This window comes from Pongo abelii, chromosome 11 (assembly GCF_028885655.2).
Source record: "Pongo abelii isolate AG06213 chromosome 11, NHGRI_mPonAbe1-v2.0_pri, whole genome shotgun sequence".
Lineage (NCBI taxonomy): Eukaryota > Metazoa > Chordata > Mammalia > Primates > Hominidae > Pongo > Pongo abelii.
This window is the reverse complement of record NC_071996.2, coordinates 74,743,599-74,769,632: the sequence shown is the minus strand read 5'-3', so window position 1 is coordinate 74,769,632 and position 26,034 is coordinate 74,743,599. Positions and strand designations below refer to the sequence as shown.

Here is a 26,034-nt window from a genome sequence, read left to right as displayed (position 1 = left end):
GTTCCTCATCTCCATCTAAGAGCACCTCAGCCTGGACTTTATTGTCCATATCGCTAACAGCATTTTGGGCAAAGACATTCAACAAGTCTCTAGGAAGTTCCAAACTTTCCAACATTTTCCTGTCTTTTTCTGAGCCCTCCAAACTGTTCCAACCTTTGCCTGTTACCCAGTTCCAAAGTCGCTTCCACATTTTCAGGTATCTATCAGCAATGCCCCACTCTACTGGTACTAATTTACTGTATTATTCCATTTTCACATTACTGATAAAGACATATCTGGGACTGGGAAGAAAAAGAGGTTTAATTGGACTTACAGTTCCACATGACTGGGGAAGCCTCAGAATCATGGTGGGAGGTGAAAGGCACTTCTTTTTGTTTGTTTGTTTTCATCTAATTAGTTTTAAAATTTATTCTCTACTCACAAAGAAGCATAAATAAAGGTTTCACTCTTATATAAAGACCTGACAATACATACAATGGTCCTCTGCTGATTTGGAAGCAAGGACAGTTTTCTACGACAGTCTGTTCTTTATAACGTATAACTGTGGTGGGAAAAAAGAAAATCGATTTCTTATTGTAATTATTTTTCTTGTTTGAGGTTTCTTTTCCATGATGACCCAACCACAAGTTTGGGAACATTGCTTCTGAGGCCCATTCTCTGATGAGAAAGTTCAGTCCCAACTGGGGAAAGTAACTGAGTCCCAGCCTTTTCAGCCTAACATTATACCTAATACCTAGAGTAAGAAATCAGGCTGAGCATGGTGGTATGCGCCTGCAATCCCAGCTACTCGGGAGGCTGAGGCAGGATGATTGCTTGAACCCGGGTGGGAGAGACTTCAGTGAGCAGAGATCACGCCAGTCACTCCAGCCTGGGCAACAGAGCGAGACTCTGCCCCAAAAAATAAATAAAATAAAAAAATAAAAATCAAACATCCAAGTATCCACTTTGGGTTGCAGGAAGAGTTAATCTTATGTGTTTACAAAAATGTAACTATATAATGTGAAACACCGTAAAGTCAGATGGCACTGCTTGAGGCATTTTTGCTTCTTTTTCTTAAGGAAAAGGAGTTACATGGAAAATTCTCTCATCCTCCCCTCTCTGCCCCAGACTCTTCTATGTCCAAAGTTTTTTTTCTTTTTAATTTTCTGAGATGGAGTCTCACTCTGTCGCCCAGGCTGGAGTGCAGTGGTGCAATCTCAGTTCACTGCAACCTCCGCCCCCTGGGTTCAAGCAACTCTCCTGCCTCAGCCTCCCGAGCAGCCGGGACCACAGGCATGCACCACCATGCCCGGCTAATTTTCTATTTTTAGTAGAGATGGGGTTTCTCCATGTTGGTCAGGCTGGTCTCAAACTCCCAACCTCAGGTGACTCGCCTGCCTCGGCCTCCCAAAGTGTTGGGACTACAGGCGTGAGCCACCGCACCCGGCCTAGGTTTTTGTTTAAAATTGGGCCTTTTTCCTATTCAGTAAATCTGTGTCACAGGATAAGCCAGGATTTAAATATACAAATATAAATTTTTAGTATCTTTCACATCAAATTAGAAACATATATTTGGAATTTACTGCTGCAGTCTCAACTGTGCTTATCATGGTAGTGGCTGAAACTGGAAGACATTTTTTTTAAACCCTGAAGTCATCCATACTTGCTACTTCTTTAGTCTTCTTGCTTGGAATGAAAAGCATTCACAAATACCACCACCTAAGCACCTGTTTCAAATGAAACTCAGCCTTCAGCTTGCAAAATGATGTCTTTATAATTAAGCAAACAACAGAAGACCCATGCAAGTTGCTTCTTTCTTCCTGGAGATGTTAGCAGGATAACTGGAATCCTAGGAGCTCCTCTGTGTTGAATTTGAGAGGCAGAACAAAAAGAAAGGTGGCCTTTCCATTCCAAACCATGGAGGTAATCTGTAAAGAAGTGATAGTCACATTTCAAGAATAGGGAAAGTAACCGGGTAAAAGAAGCAGGACTACCCACACTAGGAGACAACATAGAGACACTTGCCAAGTCCTGAGTTCAGAATTTTGTTTTTGAGATGAATACAAAAGCACCTAAAGGTCAAGGAAAATTTTCTTCCTGTGATAAGGAACACAAAGCCTGTTTGGTGGTCTCTTCACACGGACACGCATGACATTTTGCTTTAGTGTAGATGACCACTCCCCTCTGTAAGGTAGGGAAGAAGGATGTTCGGTTAGTTCCTTTCCTCTGGCCAATCTCTTTTTTTTCCTTCTCCTCACATGGTCCAACAGATGCACTCGGCCTCCCCGGGGCTGCCCGCCCCCAGCCCAGAGGCCAGTTTACAGCGGCACGCCTTACTCCGCCATCTTCACAGCTTCTCAAGAAAGGCACTTCTTATATGGTGGCGGCAAGAGAAGCAAAAGCAGAAACCCGTGATATGCCCATCAGATCTCATGAGACTTATTCACTATCATGAGAATAGCATGGGAAAAATCGGGCTTCATGATTAAATTACCTCCCCTTGGGTCCCTCCCACAACACATGGGAATTCTGGAAGATACAACTCAAGTTGAGATGGGGGTGGGGACACAACCAAACCATATTACCTCTCATCAGGTTCTATTCTGGTTCAGGATAATGTACAAACTCCCAATCCTTTACAATCTTTTACCTCAATCTCCTCACACATTCCTATCCTATGTTTATCCTTGCTCCAGCCAAACTCACATACACATTGAATTTCCTACTGCCATTCCATGAAAAATGCCTTCTCCCTACAGCTCCCCTATTAATAGCTGAGATTCATTTCAATGGATACCTCCTAAATAAAACCTGCTTTGTCACCCCAGCCAGAAAGACCCTTTCCCTTTGCATTTGGCAGAGGACGCTTGTGAAGTATCTTGTTTTAGAGTTCTTTGCATATAGATATTATTTTTGTTACTGGCCAGCAAGCACCAGCAAATAAGGATCATGACTTAGATCTCTTTATATCCTCCAAGTGATCTAGGACACTGAGTTTCATAGAATAAATGCTCAAAAGAAATGTGTTAATTGACTAAACAAGAAAATTAATCTTGGACACCAAGCACAGTGGCTCACGGCTGTAATCCCAGCACTTTGGGAGGCTGAGGTGGGCAGATCACCTGAGGCCAGGAGTTCCAGACCAGCCTGGCCAACATGGCAAAACCCTGTCTCTACTAAAAAATTAAGACAAAACTTAGCCTGGCATAGTGATACGCACCTGTAATCCCAGCTACCCGGGAGGTTGAGGCAGGAGAATCACTTGAACCCAGGGAGCGGAGGCTGCAGTGAGTCAAGATCACACCATTGCACTCCAGCCTGGGCAACAAGAGCAAAACTCTGTCTCAAAAAAGAAAAGAAAATCTTGGGAACTATGTATGCAGATATAAAAATGCCATCTAAGACTCCTCCCCTCCCCATTTCCCAGATGAGAGTAGACTGGGCTATTCAAGGTTGGAGATGTATCCAATTAGCAGTGATGAATGGCAAATTCAGAACGGTGATGGCATTGAGGACCTCGGGTAGGCAGAGTCAGAGTCATGTGTGATCTATCTTAATGATTTAAAACAACATCCCCAAAAGAATTGAAAACAGGTTGAATCAGCCTTCCATATGCATGTATACAGAACCCTTGGATACAGAGGGCCAACCAAACTATGCCATTTTATTTAAAAGACTTGAACATATGTAGATTTTGGTATCTGCAGGGAGTATGGAATCTGGTATTTGTGGGGGTTCTAGAACCAATCTCCCACAGATACCAAGTACTCAAATACACATATACATGTACATGCATGTTCATAGCAGCACTATTCACCCATAGCCAAAAAATGAAAACAACCCAAATGTCCATCAACAGATGAATGGATAAACAAATTGTGGCATATACATAAAATAGAGTATTATGCAGCCATAAAAAGGAATGAAGTACCAATCATGCTACAAAATGGATGAACTTCAAAAATACTACACTAAATGAAAGAAGCCAGACACAAAAAGTCACATATTTTATGATTTCATTTATATGAAATATCTAGAATAAGTAAATCCAGAACACAGATTGATGGTTGCTGCTGATGGCAGTGGCGGGCCATCTGGAGTGGCCCCTGCCATCACACTGGCTGTGATGGCAGCCAGACCCCACGCAGAGGGGTCGGGCTCAGGTGGTAGCAGCGGGAGCAGCAGTGGCAGTGGTGGGACCCCCTGTGCCCCGCATCCCCTGTGTCCCACGTCCCTGAAGCAGCCAACTGCACCACCTCCACTCTCCCATGGCCAGGCCAGACGTGCTCCCAGGCCCAGACTCTCCGCTGCTCCAGAACCTGGCCCCGCATCACTGCTGCAGGGAGGGTGTGGGGAGGAGGCAGACAGTACCCAGAGCCCGCCCCTGGGGCCCCCCAGGAGCCCGCCACCCTGGGAGCCACTGCAATGGGGCCAGGCTGAGTTGCCCACCAGCAGGGGAGCAGCACAGTCTGGCACAGAGAGGCGGGCAGAGAGGGGCCCCAAGGCAGAGCTGGACCCAGGAAATCCAGCTGCACCCCATGGGTGGTGCTGCACCCCATGCAGCAGGCAGGAGCAGGCAGGAGTCTCACCCTCCCAGGCATGGCTGTGGCCACCCAGATTGTGACTATGGACCCAGGCATCTGTGCACTCTCACGGGGTGCCAGGAAGGCCTCCCTTTCCCCAACAGGCTCAGAGGTGTCTACTCCTACTGCCTGGCCTCTCCCTACTGTGGGCACCCACCCTGATCACAGAGTGGAGTAGAGGCCAAGCTAGGCACTATTACAGCCTGGCCAGGTGTGCATATGCTCAGGGCAGTGCTGACACGCCAGCCCCCTGCCACCTCAGCCCCCTCCGGACTTTGGGCACTGACAAGCACAGGAGGGAGGCCAAGGGGGAGCTGAAGACAGCCCAGCACTGAACTGCAGGTGCTCCTTGACATGAACAGCCTGTGCTCCATGAATAGCGGCAGGAGGCAGGCAGGCTCCTGGGAGGAAAGGGGCTGGTCCCCAGTAAAGCCCCACCTTCAAATCAGGGAGGACCTGAAGCCTGGGGGCTGACAGCCAGCCCCATGGACCAGAGGGGGAACTTGTGTTTTTCCCTTGGCCTGCCCATGGCTGCTCATGGACCAATCAGCATGCACTTCCTCCCCTCTAAGGCCCATAAAAACCCCCAGACTCAGACAGACTCAAGCAGAAGATGGAGACAGGAGGGAGAGAAGATGGAGAGATGACAGGGAGACAACAGAAAGCAATGGAACAACCAGCTGCAGAGAGAAACTACCCTTTCTGCTGAGACTGAAGAGAGGATGGGACACCCTGGCTATGGAGAGGAGCTGCCCAGAAGAGGAGCTGCCCACTGCGAGTCTCCTCTGAGCTGTTCTATTGCTCAATAAAGCTCCTCTTTGCCTTGCTAACCCTCCACTTGTCTGCATACCTCCTTCTTCCTGGGCACAGGACAAAAACCCAGGATCCACTGAATGGCGAGGCTAAAAGAGCTGTAATACAAACAGGGCTGAAACACACCCATTGCTCACCACGTTGTGGGGAGCAAGGAGGAAAGAAGAGAGAAGGAGAGAAGTGCTGCAGCCATCAGTGGGGGGGGGACAGACCTGGGAGCTCCCCAAGCCAGTGCTGTCACTCCCCTTTTGGGGCCCTGCAATTCCTGGAGTCTCCAAGCTTCAAGGCACCACTGTGTTCCCCAGTGCCAGCTATGAAAGCTGCTTGTAGTGCCCTTGGTCCAGCTGCAGCCTCATGGTGAGCTGGCACCCATGCCGGCACCTGGAGCTGCCTGTCCCACTGCAGCAGCCAGCCTTCCTGACTGTGCACAGTGGCCAAACCCCATGCTCGCTCACTCACACCTCTCGCTGCTCCACTCCAGTCTCTTTGGAGGCATGGGATCCAGACCAGTAATGCAAGCTGAGCACAGCCTGCTGAGCACAGCCTGCCAGGACGAGTGAGCTTATTAGGCCCAAGCAAAACTCAGGCAAAGGTGCCACTGGCCACAGAGGTTTCCAGCCAGAAAAGCAACATCCCCACACCCCACACACACCAAGGATCCCACAACACTGAGAGGAGGGGGACATGGGAAGCAACTGCTTAATGAGTATGAGGTTTCCTTTTGGAGTGATGAAAATATTTTGGAATTAGGTAGAGTTGGTGGTTGCACATTTTGCTAAATGTCACTGAATTGTTCACTTTAAAGTTGTTAATTTTGTTGTGTGAAGTTCACTTCAGTCTTTAAAAAACAGTACAGCAATATGAGCAAACCTGGTATTAAAGTGTAATAAGTGATATCCAGAAAACTTGTTACAGAATAATTTTAAAAATATATTACTCATTGTATAGCCATATCAATCCCAAGAAAGAAGAACAAAGCTGAAGGCATCATGCTTCCTGATTTCAAAATATATTATGAGCTACAGTAATCAAAACAGTATGGTACTGGCATGAAGACAGACATATACTCAATGGCACAAAAAAGAGAGCCCAGAAATAAATCCACATATATCAGTCAGTTGATCTTCAATAAGGTGCCAAGAATACACAATGGGGAAAGGATAATCTCTTCAACAAATGGTGTGGGGAAAATTCGATATCCACAGACAAAAAAATGAAACTGGACCCTTATATCATACATAAAAATCAACTCAAAATGACTTAAAGACTTAAATTTAAGACCTGAAACTATAAAACTCCCAGAAGAAAACATGGGGAAAAACTTTAAGACATTGGTGTTAGCAAAGATTTTATTAATATATATATTCATATAATATATTCATAAAATCATAAAATATTTATATTCATATTTATATTAAGAATATAAAATATTTTATGAATATACCCCAAAAACACAGGTAACAAAACCAAAAATAAACAAGTGGGATTACACTGCCTAAAAAGCTTCTGCACTGCAAAGAAAAAAAATCAATGGAATGAAAAGGCAATCTATGCAATGGTAAATAACATTTGCAAGCAATATTACTGATAAGGGGTTAATCTTCAAAATATATAAGGAACCCCTACAACTCAATAACACAAAAAGTAATTATGCAATTTAAAAATAGGCTAAGAACTTGAATAGACATTTCTCCAAAGAAGATATACAAATGACCAACAGGCATATGAAAAAAAGCTCATTGTCACTGAGGGCTGGGGTGCATGAGTAAGACCATGAGTAGAGTAATGGGGGCCAGATTTGAGCTGGGGTGAGGCCAGTGTCTAGGTCACCAAATAATCAAGGAAATGCCAATCAAAACCACAATGAGATATCACATCACACCTATCAGAATGGCCATTATGAAAAAAAAAAAAAAAAAACACCAAAAAAAAGACAACTGTTGGCAAGGGTGTGGAGCAATTGGAGTCCTTGAACACTGCTCGTGAAAATGAAAAATTGTGTAGCCACTGCTGAGGTGGTAGGATCACTTGAGCCCAGGAGTTCGAGGCTAGCCTGGGCAATATAGCAAGAACCCATCTCTAAATAAATAAATAAAATGGTGCAGCCACTATGGAAAACAGTAAGGAGGTTTCTCAAAAATCTAGAAATAGAACTACCAGATGATCCAGCAATCCATTTCTGGGTATATATCTGAAAAAAATGAGATCAGAATCTCAAAGACATATTAGCACTCTTATGTTCATTACAGCACTAGTCACAACAGCCAACAACCAAACCACCTTAATGTTCATCAACAGATGAATAGATAAAGAAAATGTGGTATATATGAGCAATGTGATAGTATTCAGCTTCAAAAAAGAGAAGAATTCTGCAATGTGTGACAACCGGATGAACTTTGTCATTATGCTAAGTGAAATAAGCCAGACACAGAAAGAAAAATATTGCATGATCCCACTTAGATGAGATAATCTAAAATAGTCAAATTCATTAGATAAAAGACTAGAATGGTGGTTACCAGGGGCTGTAGGGAAGGGAAAATGGGGACGTACTAATCAATAGGCAAAAAGTTCAGTTAAGTAAGATGAATAAGCTCTGGAGATCTACTATACTACATTGTACCTATAACCAACAATAATGCGTTGCACATTTCTTCAACATGTGTTAGGAGGATAGATCTCATGTTAAAAGTTCTTACCACAATAAAATTATATATATATGTTATTATAATAACTATTATTTTATCTATGATAAAAGGTCATAAAAGCTAAGAACTGTATCTGAGACTAGTCGGCAGCTATTATTTTAAGCATTATCTATCAAAAACTTTCACTGAAAAAAAGCAACAACAAAACTAAATGTGCTCTTGTAAACTGACCTCAATGTGCCAGTGTGCGCCTCCACTTCAGGCTTCAAAAGCAAAGTATACTAGGATGTCAGCTCCATGAGAGCACAGCCCTTGTCTGTCTTGTTCCCCATATATCTTCAGTGCCCCCAAGCAGTGCCTGGTGCACAGCAATAATTGTTTACTGAGTTTCCCTGAGAGATCTGGATGCTGTAACCCAGGAGACAAGCAGTTACCCCAGTCAGAGTGAGGCCCTTGGGTTCAGGCACATGGGCTGGGATGAAAGAGACAGGGGAGGCAGTGGCCTGCACGAGCTGAGACTTTCACACTAGCACATCCAAGAGGCACCACTCCATCAGCTTCAGGGCTTGGCAGATGAGAGGTCCCAAAGGAAGACACACAGTTGAGCCTTCCCCGTGTCTATCTGTCCTGGGCATACCACTTTCCTGACCACACCTGCCCATCCTCTTGCCATACTCTTATTTATGGGTTATTTACCCATCTCTGGCTACAAGCTCTGCTTCCCTTCACAATCACCAAATTTGGCAACTGGCCTTTGGACTGGTTCCTCAAGCCACTCCCACCTCTGGTTTCAGGAGAACCCCTTTGACTTAGTGACCTAGACAGTGGCCTCACCCAGCTCAATTGTGGCCCCATTACTCCATTCGTGTCTTATTCATGGATCCTCAGCCCTCAGATACCCCTCGCCTGGAGTAATCACACCAAAAGGTATGCACATCACTCAGTCCCCATCCATTTGTGCCACAGAGCGAAACAAAATAATATTCAGCCTTATTATCAAAGAGGCACAAGTCAAAAATGTAGTATTAGGTAAAGAGCCAGAATGGAGCGTGAGGTCCATTCACAGTTTGAATCTAGCTGAATGGGTGACAGATAATGATCTTTCTGTTCTGCAGACAGGCATCCTGCTTCCCGTTTTCTTCTAAATTCCCCTCTATTCCCTCTCTCAGTCATCCCTAAATCTTTTATCTTCTGCTGTCCTTTCAATATGTCTCCCAGTGTCTTCCATACCTCTTTCTTCTATTTCTCTTTTATCCTTATCTAACCAGTATAGAAAACTGATTACAATAAATAGTGTAAATATTTCTTATGTATGACACTTTTTTTCATCCAATTTGGAATTATAAGGAGAGCGTTTGTCAGAATTTAAAGGACGGACTTTCTACAAAATTCATGTTTCCATACTCCAGTTAAACACTTCTCGAATGTTTAACTCCTGAATTATGGTGTCTATTATGGGTTGGATTTTATCCCCTAAAGAAATATGTTGAAATCCTGACCCCAGTACCTGTGAAAGTGACATTATTGGAAATAGGGTCTGTGCAGGTGTAATCATGCTTTACAATGAGTTCATAATGGAATAGGTTGAGTCATTAATATAATATGACCGGTATCCTCATAAGAGAGGAGAAACACAGGGACACAGACACACAGGAAGAAGACAGCCATGTGACAATGGCAGCAGAGATTAGAGTGATGCATTTCCAAGTCAGAGAATGCCAAGCATTGCCAGCAAACACCGGAAACTAGAAGGGGCTAGGAAGGATTCTCCATTGCAGGTTTTAGAGGGTGCTAACACCTTGATTTTGGACTCTAGCCTCCAGAACTGTGAGATAATAAAATTCTGTTATTTTAAGCCACCCAATTTGTGGCTTTTTGTTACAGCAGCCCTAAGAAAGTGTCCCTCAGACACTTCTTTTCTTTTTCTTTTTTCTTTTTTTTTTTTTTTTGAGATGGAGTCTTGCTCTTGTCACCCAGGCTGGAGGGCAATGGCACAATCTTGGCTCACTGCAACCTCCGCCTCCCGGGTTCAAGCAATTCTCCTGCCTCAGCCTCCTGAGTAGCTGGGATTACAGGCGTCTGCCACCATGCCTGGCTAATTTTTGTATTTTTAGTAGAAATGGGGTTTCGCCATGTTGGTCGGGCTGTTCTCCAACTCCTGATTTTGTGATCTGCCCACCTCATACCCCCAGAGTGCTAGGATTACAGGTGTAAGCCACCATGCCCGGCCCCTCAGACACTTCTTTAAAAAAAAAAATTCTTGGGGCTTGTTTGAGAATTCTTATTACTGACCTTGGTTATTCATTCTTGATTTATCTAATTCTGAGATCAGAGAAGTTGACTATTTATATATCTCAGAAAAAAATGTAACTACAATTTGTCGTTAAGTTGATTTTATTTTAACGTGAATGTGCCCCAGTAGCAATGCACTAGCACCTGAGCCATGGTTTATAAATGTCAGTCCCCCTAAGAATCCTTTGATGAAATCCTCATTCCAGGTCTGGAATGGAGAAAAAGTGAGCCTGGGACATTTTGTTGGACCAGAAAGCAGCGAAGTGCTCAAAGACCAACCAAGACATGTCAAAAGATTACAGGAACCAGCTTGAAAGAGCTCCTGCTACCCAAACTTGGAAGAACTGGAGCAGCAAATAGAATAAAAGAATAATGATAGTAATGGATGATAACACAATGAATTGCCTAAAAAAATCCACAGTCCATGGTGATACTCAAAAGAAAGAGGGAAAAAGAGAGATCTGATAGAAATGTCAACTAATAAATGTGAAAAGAATGATAGTATTAGAAAATGATCATTTTGAGATGACATTTCACATCACATCAAAGCTGTGGAATTTCCTCTCTTCTAGGGGGGAGCCTTGTGAAGATAAATTTGGTATAAGCAGGTGGAAGCCATGGATGTGGAACACACGGAGATGGAGGGCCAACTGTATAAACAATTATTTTACCAAGTTTCCTATGAAGATGAACAAGGGAACTGACTTGTCAAAGCACACACCAATGAGTAGAGACAGAACTGGAATCAGAATCTGAGACCTCTCTTGCACCACCCAGCACATGAGGGCTCTGTCCATGGGCATAATCCTCCCTACCTCCTACTTACCTGCCCTGTGCTGTGGGTAATAGATGAATCGCAGTGGTCCCTAACTTTTTTGGCACCATGGACCAGTTTCATGGAAGACTATTTTTCCACGGATCAAGGGAGAACAGAGATGGGCAGGGATGGTTTCAGGATGATTTAAGCACACTACATTTATCATTAGATTCTCCTAAGGACTGTGCAACCTGAGCATGATGATTGGGTATTCACGTGCATGTGTGAGAACTGCCACCCTTGAACCTTGTTATGACATTAGCACATTACCCATCTGACCCGAAAAAAAAAGAAGAAAGAAAAAAAAGAGGAGTGCGCAACCTAGATCCCTCGCATGCGCAGTTCACAATAGGGTTTGCGCTGTATGAGAATCTAATGCCACTGCTGATCTAACAGGAGGCAGAGCTCAGGTGGTAATGCTTGCTTGCCCAGCACTCAACTCCTGCTGTGCAGCCTGGTTCCTAACAGGCCACAGACCAGTACCGTGGGAACCCCAGGTCTAGTGGACTCCAAGAAAGACACTGGAAGAAGGAAATGGAGAAATGAGCAGACTTCAGAATAGTATCAACAAGCCATGGAGTTACATAATGTGAAAGTCTACTGGTGAGTCTAAGGGTTCTCCCTAGATGTATTTAAGAGTAACCAAATCATTATAAGGAAAGCTGTAAACTGGCAAATTGGACTGAGAAAAATCTGCCAAAATGCAGAAAGAGGATAGTATAAATCCCTTCTGTGCAAACAGGAGGGCACAGATCATTCTGGAATGTAGGTTCCTGGTTTCAAGTATTCCATCAAGCTTTGTTTCCTGAATTGGAGTTTGGAAACATAGTCCCTCTAAGCTTAGATGGAGTTGAATACAGCATGAGGACTGGACAGTGAGTTTCCAAAAGGGAGAGAGCACAAAAAAAGAGGCACAAACAAGTTGATTCCGTGAGGGAGCCAAATACCAGATTTTGCCTTGACCTCCAGGAAACTTGTGAAACCACTGCCTTCTCTTTCCTCTAATTCCATTCATTTCACAACATCCTCTGGGCTTTTGTGTGAAACACTGTGCTTGGTGTTACAGGGATGGAGGGTAATGCGGTGTTGGGGGTGGTAACGAGGTGTTGGGGTGATATACAGAATAAATAAACTGAAGGAGGTTCTGCCCTCAAATTTTAGTCTTATAGTAAGAAGCGATTCACACATTGGGCTGTGATTTCATGCCCACTGCTCAGTCTCCTGATTGCTCATCCTGCTTCTCATCTTAGTCCTGGACAGATGGAGTGTGTAATATGGGGTAGTCTGTATCCATAGTGACTCAAAGAGAACTCCTGACTGTGGATTCAAACCTATGCATTATGAACTTTTTTTTGAATGACCATTTTGGAACCTATGATGTTATCAGTTCAGGCAGTGGATGGTAAAACTGTAAAGGACCCATGTATTCACATGGACTCAAAGTATCACTGCACAAAGGACTTGATAATTGTAAAGGGAGGAGTGGCCAGGTATGGCAAACACCTCAACTGAGCGATCACACTCAGTAACATGCTACGTGCCTTCTGGTGTAACGGAAAAAGAGACACACAATTTCATAAGTAGTGTTTATGCCAAAAATGTTTCCCCAAAGGTAATCACGAGAAACCAATCAGACAAATACAGAATATGGTACATTCCACAAGACAACTAGCTTGATCTCTTCAAACAAGTCAATGTCATAAAAGAAAAAAAAAAGGTAAGACAACTATTCTATATTAAATGAGACCAAAGACGTAACAACCAAATATAATGCATGAATTTGATCAGATCTCAGATTGAGGGAAAAAAAGTTATAAAAAAGTCATTTGAAAGGAAATTTAATACACATTATACATCAGAATCATTGCTAATTTTCTTAGGTGTGATCATGCTGTCATGGTTAGGGGAACGACATTACTCTCAAGAGATGCACACTACAGTGAAACGTCACAATGTTTGCAATTTTCAAATGTCAACAATTGGTAAATCGAGATGAAGGATGTACAGGTGCTAATTGTATTATCCTTTCAATTTCCCTGCAGGTTTGAAATTTTTCAGGTAAAACAGAGAGTGGAGACTTGAATGTGGCCTCAACGTTGCTTTTTTTTTTTTTCCTTCATGAGTCTGGGTGTTAAAGCATTATCCGTGTCTTCTTAGACTCTCTTTTCTTTCAAATAAAAAAAACAACACACACCTGGTCTAAGCCAAAGTATTGTTTCCACTGCCTGCAAGTATGCAGGGTTTTCCTTGTAGCAGCTGTCTCACTGGGAGCATTTTCTGTTTCAGCAACTCACATGTTTGACATTATCTCATGGATGTACGAAGCTTTAGGAATATGTCACTGTCTCTTTGAAACTTAAAGATGAATCATTCTCTCAATCCCTAGGGGAAAAGATAATGCCATGGATTCCCTCATTGCTGTATAAGAAGGGGCCATGCCCAGCAGATTCCAGTAATGGCTTCTGAAGTTTATAACAGATGCCAAAGTGTGTTGGGAATACCACTGGGCTAAAAATTGGGACTCTCCTGGGGAAAGTAATTTCACCTCTCAAGGCTTCATTTACTTCATCTGTGAAAGGGAATTATTGCAATGAATGCTTTTAAAGTTCCCTTCAAGCACTAACAGTTTATCACTGGAGTTTCTGCTTTCCCAGACATAGCATCATGGCCCAAAAGAGAAAGCAAAGGGTCAGTTCTTCTCCTTGAGCACAGTCCTCAAATTCCTGGATGCTCCAACGGGGAAGCAGCACCCTCAGCGCTTCCTCTTGTGGCAAAATAAAAACATTTTTTAAGCCTAATCCACCACTGCACCTGGCCTACACTTACCTTTTTTCTAGAAACAAATGTGTCAGTTGGCAATTAGTGAAGCCTCAGAACCAAAATTAATTCCACATGTACTTAGCACACTATATAAACAGAGGATCAAAGGAGGACAGTCGGTGCAGAATGTGGTTATCTGCTTCCTGTATTCTCTCCAGCTGAGCATTGTCTGTTGGCTGCAGGACCCCTTGGAAAACTCTGATAGGGCAAAAGGAAAGGAGTTGATGGAAGATTTGGGCAGACATTGCAGAGGAAATGGGCAAACTTTCATTCAGGGTGTGGCCAGAATGGAAAAAGATGAAAAGTTTAAGATGCCAGTAACAAATGGAGAAGAAAAAACAGGCTAGAAAATAACATTCTGGAGGCAGATTCGTTTCCACATTAAGTTCAACACCCTTATGCTATAATGGTATTTTCTATCTCTAGAAAAGTCATTTCTATGACTTTTATAATAAATAATGATGCAAAAATATTTAAACTACATTCTTCCCTGGCTAACCATTCAAGCCGAGCAGAGGTCCACAAACTGTGATAGTCTCTAGCATCAAGAAGAACTAACTGCATTCTTTTTTTATTTATTTTACTTTAAGTTCTGGGATACATGTACAGAACATACAGATTTGTTACATAGCTATAGATGTGCCATGGTGATTTGCTGTACCCATCAACCCATCATCTAGGTTTCAAGCCCCACATGCATTAGGTATTAGTCCTAATGCTCTCCCTCCCCTTGCCTCCCACCCCTCTACAGGCCCTGGTGTGTGATGTTCCCCTCCCTGTGCCCATGTGTTCTCGTTGAAGAAGAACTAACTGCATTCTTTGTGTGTGTGTGTGTGTGTGTGTGTGTGTGTGTATGAGATGAAGTCTCACTTTGTCACCCAGGCTGGAGTGCAGTGGTGCGATCTCGGCTCACTGCAACCTCCACCTCCCAGGTTCAGGTGATTCTCCTACCTCAGCCTCCTGAGTAGCTGGGACTACAGGCATGTGTCACCACGCCCAGCTAATTTTTTGTATTTTTAGTAGAGACAGGGTTTCACCCTGTTAGCCAGGATGGTCTCAATTCCTGACCTCATGATCCGCCCGCCTTGGCCTCCCAAAGTGCTGGGATTACCACTGTGGGTGGGCTGTGAACCACCGTGCCCGGCTGAACCAACTGCATTCTTATGATTTGCTAGTCAAGTTCAGATTTCGCCAGCATGATGACATCCAGAGGGAGGCCTGGTCTACTTCTGAGGACACAGGCCAAATCAAGCCCTCTTGTCTTTCCCATGACTTATACAAGAACACATTTAAACAAAGGAAAAAGAAGAAACATTTCCACTTAAAGAAAAGAACCCATTAGAATCAATATTATGAAAATGACCATACTGCCAAAAGCAATCTATAAACTCAATGCAATTCCCATCAAAATATCACCCTCATTCTTCACAGAACTAGAAAAAACAATCCTAAAATTCATATGGAACCAAAAAAGAGCTCACTTAGCCAAAGCAAGACTAAGCAAAAAGAACAAATCTGTAGGCATCACGTTACCTAACTTCAAACTGTATTATAAGGCCATAGTCACCAAAACAGCATGGTACTAGCATAAAAATAGGCACATAGACCAATGAAACAGAATAGAGAATCCAGAAATAAAGCCAAATACTTACAGCCAACTGATCTTCAACAAAGCAAACAAAAACAGGAAGTGGGGAAAGGAAACCCTATTCAACAAATGATGCTGGGATAATTGGCTAGCCACATGTAGAAGAATGAAACTGGATTCTCATCTCTCACCTTACACAAAAAACAACACAAGGTGGATCAAGGACTTAAATCTAAGACCTGAAACCATAAAAACTCTAGAAGATTACATTGGAAAACCCTTCTAGACATTGGCTTAGGCAAAGACTTCATGACCAAGAACCCAAAAGCAAATGCAACAAAAACAAAGATAAATAGATAGGACTTAATTAAACTAAAAAGTTTCTGCACAGCAAAAGAAACAATCATCAGAGTAAACAGAAAACCCACAGAGTGGGAGAAAACTTTGCAATCTAAACATCTGACAAAGGACTAATATCCAGAATCTACAAGGAACTCAAACAAACCAGCCAGAGAAAAACAATCCCATCAGAAAGTGGGCTAAGGACATGAATAGACAATTCTCAAAAGAAGATATAGAAATGGCCAACAAGCATACGAAAAAATGTTCAACATCACTAATGATCAGGGAAATGCAAATCAAAACCACAATGCGATACCACGTTACTCCTACAAGAACAGTCATAATAAAAAAATCAAAAAACAATAGATGTTGGTGTGGATGTGATGAAAAGAGAATACTTTTATACTGCTGGTAGGAATGTAAACTAGTACAACCACTATGGAAAACAGTGTGGAGATTCCTTAAAGAACTAAAAGTAGAACTACCATTTGATCTAGCAATCCCACTACTGGGTATCTACCCAGAGGAAAAAAAAGTCATTATTACAAAAAAGACACTTGCACATGCATGTTTATAGCAACACAATTCGCAACTGCAAAAATACGGAACCAACCCAAATGCCCATCACAACGAGTGGATAAAGAAATTGTGGTGTGTGTATATATATATATATATATATATATACACACCATGGAATACTACTCAGCCATAAAAAGGAACAAAATAATGGCATTCACAGCAACCTGGATGGAATTGGAGACCATTATTCTAAGTGAAGTAACTCAGGAATGGAAAACCAAATATTGTATGTTCTCACTCATAAGTTGGAGCTAAGCAATGAGGACACAAAGGCATAAGAATGATACAATGGACTTTGGGGACGCAAGGGAAAGGGTGTGGGGGTGAGGGATACAAGACTACACGCTGGATACAGTATACACTACACTGCTCAGGTGACAGGTGCACCAAAATCTCAGAAATCATCACTAAATAACTTACTCATGGAACCAGATACTACCTGTTCCTTGAAAACCTGTTGAAATAAAAATAAATACATGAATAATAAAGAAAAGAACCCAGTACTCAGGGAGTTCTGACCTTCGTAAGTGAGAGCTGAGGTGATTTACGGTGCCCCTGTTTGCATATTTTCTTACCAGTTAAATTAGATTGATCATGCACAACTCACCCTTCAAATTTACTATTGTCAGTGTATTTGTGGTTTAAAAAAAAAAAAAACTTCGGGCACTTTAGATAGCTAAATAATAGGGGGCGGTCAGAGAGATCTATCACAGGAGAAGTCAAGGGAAAGGCTATTTCCCTTGGATACTTATTGTTAGCTGTATTTATTTAAATAACTTGTTTTGTTTATTCTTTGATTGCCCATCTCTTCCATTAAAATGTAAATTCCATAAAGATGGGAACTGTATCTGTGTTTTTCACCACTGAATCCCCACCCGCTAGCACATAGCACAAATGCAATTAGTAGTTAATGAAGGAGGACATGAAATTTTTAGACATACACAATCAGAAAAAATAAAAGTATGGTATGGTTCTTCATTCTTATGTTCTTTGTTCACATCTTTCTTTATAATGCTGAGCAACTTTTTTTAGTTTTCTTTACATAGATCCTACAGCACATTTCTTTTTAAAATTATTCCTGAGTATTTTATCAGTTTAAAGAATGTAATCTCTCTATCCCTCTCTTTCTCCTCTCTCTTTCTCATTATATTTTAAGTTTATCAATGCTGGCATATGGAAAATATTTTTATTTGAATATATCCTGCTTGCAGCCAACACACTCAACTCTCATTAAATGCAATAGTTGGGGCCAGGCACGGTGGCTCACACCTGTAATCCCAGAAATTTGAGAGGCAGAGGAGGAAGGATCGCTTGAGCCTGGGAGGCTGAAGTAAGCTATGGTCATGCCACTGCACTCCAGCCTGGGCAACAGAGTGAGATCCTGTTTCTCTTAAAAAATCCAATAGTTGGGCCGGGCACGGTGGCTCATGCCTGTAATCCCAGCACTTTGGGAGGCCAAGGCGGGCGGATCATGAGGTCAGGAGATCGAGACCATCCTGGCTAACACAGTGAAACCCCGTGTCTACCAAAAATACACACACACACAAAAAATTAGCCTGGCGTGGTGGCGGGAGCCTGTAGTCCCAGCTACTCGGTAGGCTGAGGCAGGAGAATGGCGTGAACCCGGGAGGCGGAGCTTGCAGTGAGCCGAGATCGCGCCACTACACTCCAGCCTGGGCGACAGAGCCAGACTCCCCCTCAAAAAAAATCCAATAGTTGGAGTTTCATTTTGCTTGATTTTTTTTTCTTTTTTTTTTTGAGAGGGAGTCTCGCTCTGTCGCCCAGGCTGGAATGCAGAGGTGCGATCTCGGCTCACTGCAACCTCCGCTTCTCGGGTTCAAGCAATTCTCCTGCCTCAGCCTCCTGAGTAGCTGGGACTACAGGCTCCCACTACCACACCCAGCTAATTTTTTGTATTTTTAGTAGAGACGGGGTTTCACCATATTGGTCAGGCTGGTCTCGAACTCCTGATCTTGTGATCTGCCCGCCTCGGCTTCCCAAAGTGCTGGGATTACAGGCGTGAGCCACCGCGCCCAGCTTTGAATTTCTTTTAGTAGGTTAGATATAAAATCGTATCATCTGCAAAAATAAAATTTTGTCTTCTTTACAAAGTTCTAAATCTTATTTCTGTTTTGTCTTTAATTGCAGTCACTAGCTGCAAACTGGGAAAAACATCAAACAATAATGGTAATGGTGGGTGTTCCATAATCCATTCACGATTCTAAGAAAAAGACCTCTGGTGTTTCTCATTCTGATTTTCACAACTAGAGCCCAGAAAGCTTCTCATCTGCTCATTTCCTTTCACTTTACCTTATTACAGACCACTTAAAAGAATCCTAATGTAATCATGTAAGTTTTAACAACACCAGGATGGTTAGTCCTCAAAGAAGTTTCCTTTCCGTCCCTAAACCACAATGCAAGAGCATTCCTTTGCCTCTATTAAATGCACACACACACACACACACACACACACACACACAGCCAATGCAGCCTGTCCAACCCCTGCTTTCTTCTGATTCCTGGGCTCTGGGGGGCGTGAAGCAATGCTGATGCCTCAAGGGCCCGGGCATATCTGCAGTACTGTGGCTAGGGCAGTGCCCGCAGCTCTGAGAACATCAAGAGCACCCGGGCATAAACATGTGCATTCCCATGGCAGTGCTGGCAGTCCTGGTAGTTCTACACGAATAAATAGATAGCAACTGTGGGCTTGTCCTAATCAGCATAAGAAGTGAACAGGATATTGAAATGAAATGAAAATAATTACTTCTACTCCTGCCCCTGAGACCAGGTCTGGTGAATTCTGGCTCTTTCGTTTGGTCCACCCACCCATCCATGCTAGAGGAAATTAACTTGTCTGTTCCCGCTATTTGATTCAAAGCAGGCTGAGACTGCCTTTCTAGAGTCTCAGACTTTCTCCGCCTGCTACACACTTCTTCTTTACAGAACCAAGCTCTCCACTAGCTGCCTGCAGGTTATGAAAACCATGATCACAAACACTGGGGACCACTCACCAGGCACAATGATACCAGGACCTGAGTGTGTGAACCTGATGCACCACCTGGGCAGAGGCCCTCCCTAGACAGTCATGTCCTCCCCAGCCCACTGTCTAAGCTTGGGAGCTGTCGGAGCTGTCAGAGCTGCCTGGAGGAAGACTGGTATTGAAGGAAATAAATATATTGGACCCCAAAATAGACTTCTTTGGCATACTTTGAGATGGCTGTTCAGAGGGCCTGCAAACATAAGTAGCCCTGTAAAGCTGTCTTTTGCAGGTTGAGGGGAGATTTGCATCTGCAGAGAATCTGCATTGATGCAGCCAGGCTTTCTCGAAGGCCTTCCTTTGTCCAGATCTAGGAGAGATGAACTGAGAGTCTGACACCTTTAAAGATCTGAAAGAACATTCACCATCTCTCCACTTTGAGAGCTGCTACCTGTGAGGTTTCACCTGCGTAACATGACCACCTTTGCTAGCCGGGCCTTCTCTTCTCCCCCTCCCATAACCTGTTTTGCCAGGATACAAGCCCCCATTCTTTCTATACCTTCAAGAGGGTATATATAAGCTTCTGAACCCCATTGGGGTTTGGGGTAATCACTCTGTGGTTCTTCCCCATGTGCATGTTAATAAATTTGTATGTCATTTCTCTTATTAATCGCCTTCTGTGAGTTGATTTTTCAGCAAAACTTTAGAGGGTAAAGGGGAAGTTTTCCCTTGGCCTCTACAGTGTCATCTTCACTCTTCTGGGGATCCAAGACTACTCTCAAGATTTTTCTTGGGTTTTCCCACCTATGGGGATAATAGAGCCATTAGGGGTAGGAGACCTGGGAGGCAGATGACAACAGCAGTGATTCTTACCTGTCAGCCAGCCTCTGGCATTGGCTCTACAGCCACCACCAATCCCAACCCATGTGGGAATAGCTCAGAGCCCTCCCTCCCACTTCTTAGCCCTCTCCATGACTACAGACACCCTGTTCTGGCTGGCAAGGGTGGGGAGTGGAGGGGAGGGGCAAGAGTCTGCACATGTGTCCATATTGGTACTCAAGGTTTGGGGGCAAAACAGAAGCTGCCTTTGCTTCCACCAGGTTCCCTCCCTGCTCTTCTAACCCCTCAATGAAAGTCTGGGACAAGCTGTACTCCAGCACCAACCCTAACCTCATCCACCCTAATGCTTGTTCCCAAATCTGTTTAATTCCCTGGTTAACTTCATTCTGGCCCCCAGCCCTGCCTGAACAGTGCCTGCCCCTAATGCCTAGCTCAGCAATGCATGCCCTGGCCTTATGCTAATCATTACTAATTGTAGCCAACATTTACAAATGTCCTTATTCACTTATTTATTTAATCTTAATAGTATCTACCTCAGAGGATTGCTATAATTATTCCCATTTTACAGATGAGAAAACTGAGTCTCCAGGAGATTAAGTGACTTGCCCAAGGTCACATAGCTTGCAAACAACAGAATAGATTTGAGCCCAGGATCTGCACTCCTAACCTGTACCAACACTAAAAGTTTTAGTCCCTGCCCTCAAGCCAGTGTCAATCCAACCCCCAGACCCTGCAGCTCTGATGGGAGCCTGAGCTCCTTAAATCCAGCTGAGCCCCACCACTCTGCCACCCAAAGTCAGAAGGTAGAGTCTGCCCACCTTGCCCCATCAGGGCCCTCCCAACATACTTTTTACCCTCCACCAACAACAGAACCTGAGTCGATGAGAGGTCAACACTATGCAGGCTGAGGTGGTCAGCTCATGGAAGCCCAAGGAAGCCCAGGCAGAAAGCATCCCAGCCAAGGACAAAAATGAGCTCCAGACACCAAGACCTGGGCCATGGCACTCAGGCCCACCTTCCAGGGCTGCAGAGGAGGCCGCCCCATCAAAAGCATTTCCATGTCTGGAAACACCTGTGAAATCTAAGGCGTGGGCAGTGGAAGAGGGCAGTTATGAGCAGCAGGCACAGAAGACCTGAAGGTGAGACTCCATGGGAAAGAGGCCTGGCAGAGGCTTTCCCTCCCTCTGCAGGAAGCAGCACTAAACCATTCATTCCCCTTCTGGCAGAACTCCTGACATTGACTTCTCTGAGCTGCGTGCCAGCAATTTCAGGCTACTGTTCCTCAGTTTTCTGGGCCAAATTATCTCTCCCACTTTATGTGGCTTTCCCAGGAAACAGGCCTAATTTTATTTACAAATAGACTCAATATCCCTCAAGTCTATCCTGTCTCCCTCCCACCCTCCACCCCCATGCTTGCAGATCCCTCTCGAAGCACTTCCAAAGGCATTCATCAATGTAAATTATTATCAGTAATCAAATGTACAATTTGTTAAGAACTTACAGGAACCAAGCTAACTCATTTTGTTCTTACATTCATAAATTCATTTAGTTATTTGAGGTAAGTAGTGTGCCCCCTTTATAGATGAGCAAGTGAAATCCTAAACTCAACTGCCTTGGGCAAGTGATGGGCATAAATGTTTTCAGAGGATCAGTATAAGACAATAGTGGACCTCTTTTATTGCGATCAAGGTAACTTTACTTTTGGAAAGGCTGGGCAGGCAAAAAAAAAACTTACCCTCTGGCTTCTCCAGCCTTTGAGCCACCAATTTAAGATCACTAAGTTTAGAAACTCAGCTCAGCCTGGCTATTGGGTCCATTCTCTTAACTCCTAGGCTATCCCACTTCACTATCAGTCCCTTTGTTCCTAGTCAGCCCACCAGATGTAAATTGAATTGCGTGGGAAAGAAGAGCCAATACTGAAGAACTCTCAGTATAACTCAAAGGAGAATTCCCACCAAATAACTCAGAAGACAGAACCTTGTAATTTTAAAGTTATTGGATTGGTGGAGGATAGGGGGGCTGGAAGGTAGGGGAAAGAACACTACCTAATTCTTTAAATCCCAAGGAGAAGCAAAGCTTGCTTTAAAAATTTAAAAAAAAAAAAAAAAAGAAGAAGCCAAGGAGGCCATCAGAATCATTCATGTCTATTTGATTATCTCATTAAGACAATGCTTTCCAACCAGTCAGTGGACAAGTAGGTAGAAGAAAAAACACCAAGAACAAACATGAAATATGCTCTAGGGAAATGAGTTCTAACCTGGGGCCATGGAATCTTCAGTGGGTTTCACAGGGTCCATGCGTATCTTGGAAACATTCTAATTTTATGTGCACGTGCATTTTTCTGGAAAGACTTTTCCACAGCTGTCATCAAAAGGCCCACCACCTGAGAAAAGAACAAATGAAACACTAAAACCACTAAATAAGTAAATAAATATCTCTTAATAAATATTATTAGGAGAAATAAATATCTCTTAAATCCAACAGGATTTTCTTAAACCCAACTGCTCCTCCTTCCTGAAAATAGTGACCTGTCCCCCACTGGCTCGTGGAGGAGCTGAGGGAGTGAGCAATACCAGGCTTGGCAGATCACCTGGAAGTTCCTACCCTACCTGTGTCTGCCAGGTGATGCTGGGCCTCTCTGAAGTTATGAAGGCCAAGTAGGATCCTGCAGCACTCTAATTAAGCCAAACGGAATATTCAAAAGAGCTGAAAGGAATAGCACATGAAATTTCAGCATTTGATCCCCAAGAGAACCCAGCTGAAGTAGCCCAAGAAATTGCTCAGGGAAGGCTGGAATCGCTCAGGGAAGCAGATGGAGTTTCTGAAGGTTAGGGAGGAAGAGCATATTACGTGGACTGGGCTTGCAGGTGTAACCAGCACAGATCAGAGGCACAACTGATTAAAGCTACAGAGATGCTGGAAAGGAACAGAGGGACTGGCCCAAAGCCAGGGAGGAAATGAAAGGCAAGACGAAGCCCTATCATCGACCAGCATTGAGAGATGAGGCTTTGACGTTTGTATAGAAGATGCCAGAGGGTTGGGCAGATGCCAGCGGAGAAAGAGACCACATGACTAGACTCTTAAAGAGAAGACTGAGAAGTGGGGCTTACATGAATAGAAAATAGAAGAAAGATGTGATTACTGAGAAGAGAAATTGGCTAGCACGTGAAGTGTCAGGTATTAATATTGAAGGCACATGGTAGATAAATGAACCAGTCAGCAAAAGGCATATAAGACCAGATGCAGGTTTGGAGAAATGAAGTGACCTGAGTCACAGGAAGCAGAGGTATCCTCCCCACCACATGCCCACATACTGCCTGAGCAGAGGTCTGCTCTCAACTCCAGTAATTATAAGTGTAGAATTATTACAAGTACATGTGATGATCCCAACATCCACCTCTGCCCATACCTCATCTGAGCAGCCAAGAACCGAAAAAATATACAAATTACAGCACAGGGAAGTCAGAAAATAACCAATAGCTTCCAGTCAGTTCTGGAACAAGTTTTGTGTCTTGAATTGGGACTGCGTTATTTTTCTTGATTTGTTGTAGGAAACTGTAAAATTTTCAACATCCTAATGACCATCAGTAAATGACTGATTTAAAAGAGTTTGGCTGGCCGGGCACGGTGGCTCATGCCTGTAATCCCGGCACTTTGGGAGGCCAAGGCGGGCGGATCACAAAGTCAGGAAATTGAGATCATCCTGGCTAACACAGTGAAACCCCGTCTCTACTAAAAATACAAAAAAAAATTAGCCAGGCATGGTGGTGGGCACCTGTAATCCCAGCTACTCGGGAGACTGAGGCAGGAGAATGACATGAACCCAGGAGGTGGAGCTTGCAGTGAGCCGAGATCGAGCCACTGCACTCCAGCCTGGGCAACAGAGCGAGACTCCATCTCAAAAAAAAAAAAAAAAAAGAGTTTGGTTTAGCTATATTCTGGAATACTATGCAACTACTTAAAAGAATGAATGGCATCCATATGTGCTCACATGGGAAAATGTCCAGGATTCCTTGCTAGGTGAAGGAAAGCAAGTTGGAGATTCTATGTATAATATAATCCCACTTGTTAAAAAAAAAAAAAAGCTTACCAGCCTGGGCAACATGGCAAAACCCTATCTCCACCAAAAATACAAAAAATTAGCCAGGTGTGGTGGTGCATGTCTGTAATCCCAGCTACTACAGAGGCTAAGGCGGGAGAATCACTGGAGTCCAGCAGATGGAGGCTGGAGTGAGCCAAGATCACACTACTGCATTCCAGCCTGAGTGACAGTGGACCCTGTCTCAACTTAAAAAAAAAAAAAAAAAGATTGGGCTGGGCGCAGTGGCTCATGCCTGTAATCCCAGCACTTTGGGAGGCCGAGGCGGGTGAACTCCTGAGACCAGCCTGGCCAACATGGTGAAACCCCATCTCTACTAAAAATACAAAAATTAGCCAGGCATGGTGGCGTGTGCCTGTAATCCCAGCTACTCAGGAGGCTGAGGCAGGAGAATTGCTTGAACCCAGAAGGCAGAAGTTGCAGTGAGCCAAGATCGCACCATTGCAATCCAGCCTGGGTGACAGAGCGAGACGCCGTATCCAAAATAAAAAAGATTATACAAATAAATATGTACTATGTAATTGTACATGTGCTTGATATTTATTCATTCATTCATTCAAGATATATTTATAGAGTATGTTTTGTATATCAGACACTGGCACAAAAATCTCTGCCTATATTTGGTTTGGGAAGACAGACAATAAATAAGAGAAATAAGCAAAAGGTATATTTACTATGTACAAACTGCTAACAATGAAAATAAATCAGAGAAGGGGATAGGAAATGTGTGGTACGTAGCCACCATCCTGTCTGGGAGACCTCTCTGAGGTGTATTTGAGTAAAGAACTGAGGAGTGAAGGAGTGGGGAGGCGGCTCTCTGGAGGAAGAACATGGCAATACTGCAAGCAAAGGTTCTGAGGCAGCAGCGCACCGGGAGGGTTCTGGCTCGTGCAGAGGGGTGTGCAAAACTGCACATTTGAAGCTGCTCTACTGATTTAGGTAAGAGACTTTGCCCTAGTTTGAAAAAAAAAAAAAAAACAGGCACACAGCACATCCTCCTCCCTCTGCTCTCAACAATTGCCGCAGGTAGAAAGGCTTTGGAAATGGAAAGCAGAGAGTGCAGCTGGTTTTGAATTTGAGGAAGTCTGTAAGGGAAGCCAGGATAGGGGTGTGTCACAGAAGAGCACCTCTACAGCCTTCACACTTTTATACAACAGGGATCCAGATGCCTAATTAAAGTTGTCAGGGGCCAGGCGCGGTGGCTCACGCCTGTAATCCCAGCACTTTAGGAGGCTGAGGCAGGCAGATCACTTGAAGTCAGGAGCTCAAGACCAGGCTGGCCAACATGGTGAAACCCCATCTCTACTAAAAATACAAAAGTTGGCTGGGCATGGTGGTGGGCACATGTAATCTCAGCTACTCAGGAGGCTGAGGCAAGAGAATCTCGCTTGAACCCAGGAGATTGCAGTGAGCCAAGATTGCGCCACTGTACTCCAGCCTGGGCGACAAGAGTGAAACTCCATCTCAAAAAAAAAAAAAAAAAAAAAAAGGAGCAACTCCTCATCCAGTCAAGTTTGATCATGAAATTGCAGGAATTGAGTCACATCTACAGGCTCCACTTCTAATTCTAGTTCTCTTGCTATTTCCACCACAGCTGCAGTGAAGCCTTGAACCTCTCAAAAGTCATCCATAAGCATTGGAATCAACTTCTCCCAAACCC

General features: G+C 43.7%; 1 long non-coding RNA gene and 1 pseudogene across 1 annotated transcript in view; one reads left to right on the top strand and one right to left on the bottom strand.

Moving 5' to 3' along the window:
• Positions 1 to 1,487: 1,487 nt before the first annotated feature.
• LOC134759374 (uncharacterized) overlaps positions 1,488 to 26,034 on the bottom strand; it is a 55,729-nt gene continuing 31,182 nt past the window's right edge. Inside the window, exons 2-3 of the long non-coding RNA XR_008522847.2 lie at positions 22,533 to 22,658; positions 1,488 to 1,907 (exon numbers count right to left, since the gene is read on the bottom strand). This is a non-coding gene — a long non-coding RNA (uncharacterized LOC134759374). The remainder of the gene's footprint in view (positions 1,908 to 22,532; positions 22,659 to 26,034) is intronic.
• On the top strand, positions 11,299 to 11,409 carry LOC112132509 (small nucleolar RNA U13; annotated as a pseudogene).